At 48.6% G+C, this 798-nt stretch overlaps 1 protein-coding gene across 1 annotated transcript in view; it reads left to right on the top strand.

Moving 5' to 3' along the window:
• Nucleotides 1–798, top strand: part of Rptor (regulatory associated protein of MTOR, complex 1) — a 339,456-nt gene that overhangs the window by 295,082 nt on the left and 43,576 nt on the right. The window lies entirely within an intron of this gene.

Below are 798 nucleotides of genomic sequence, written 5' to 3'. Positions count from 1 at the left end.
ACCCCGTCTTTCTGGTTTTCTTACGTGTGAAACTAGACATCATTCCTTATCAGAATCGCAACTGCTTGATAGAAGTTCAAGCGTGCAGGAGGTGCGCAGGGGAAACTGCTCCTGGCGCTCCCTCACGCTCCTCTGAACCATCACACCGGCCATGTCCCCAGGACCACTCGGTCCAGGAGGCAGGAGCTCCCGCCCTCCGGTGTCTGTTCTATCCCTACCCCGTAACAGTAGCAGTTTTAAAATGCTACGGCATTCCATCTCCCCCTTTCTCGTTAAAGCAGCAATAATACTAGTAACTTCCAAGTAAATTCTGTGTTTTAAACTCAAGAGATGTGGCCACATAAACGGCTTTCCGTCGCAGGTAGATGTGGTGTCCACCAGTGCTGACCTGGCCAGTAGAACTTACGCTGGCCCTCTTGGGACAAGCCAGACTCTTGGGGCTGCCCCATCCCCCACTTCCGTGGCCATCCTCTGTGACGAGCTACAGTGGCACTTGGGAGACCCAGCCTCGGGTGGGTGTACACGCGGTCTGCTGTCATGTGACCCCAGCCTATGGAAAATGGCTGCTCAACCAGGTTAACATTTGCATTGTTTAATGAAAATGAACAAGTGACCTAAATTATCTGCGTTTTCAACTAAGAACAGTTGGAAAGAATAGGATTGACTTAAACAGAAAATTATTTTTTTTTATTATAAAGATACTATACAGAGGGTTACAGCTACATGAGCAAGGTAATGAGTACACTTCCTATTGAGCATTGTTACCCCTCCATTGTTTTCCCCCTACCATCCCTTCCC

The sequence above is a fragment of the Dipodomys ordii genome, unplaced genomic scaffold (assembly GCF_000151885.1).
Source record: "Dipodomys ordii isolate 6190 unplaced genomic scaffold, Dord_2.0 Scaffold7, whole genome shotgun sequence".
Taxonomy (NCBI): Eukaryota; Metazoa; Chordata; class Mammalia; order Rodentia; family Heteromyidae; genus Dipodomys; species Dipodomys ordii.
Note: the sequence above shows the minus strand (reverse complement) of the source record. Positions and strands in the feature narration are given on the sequence as shown.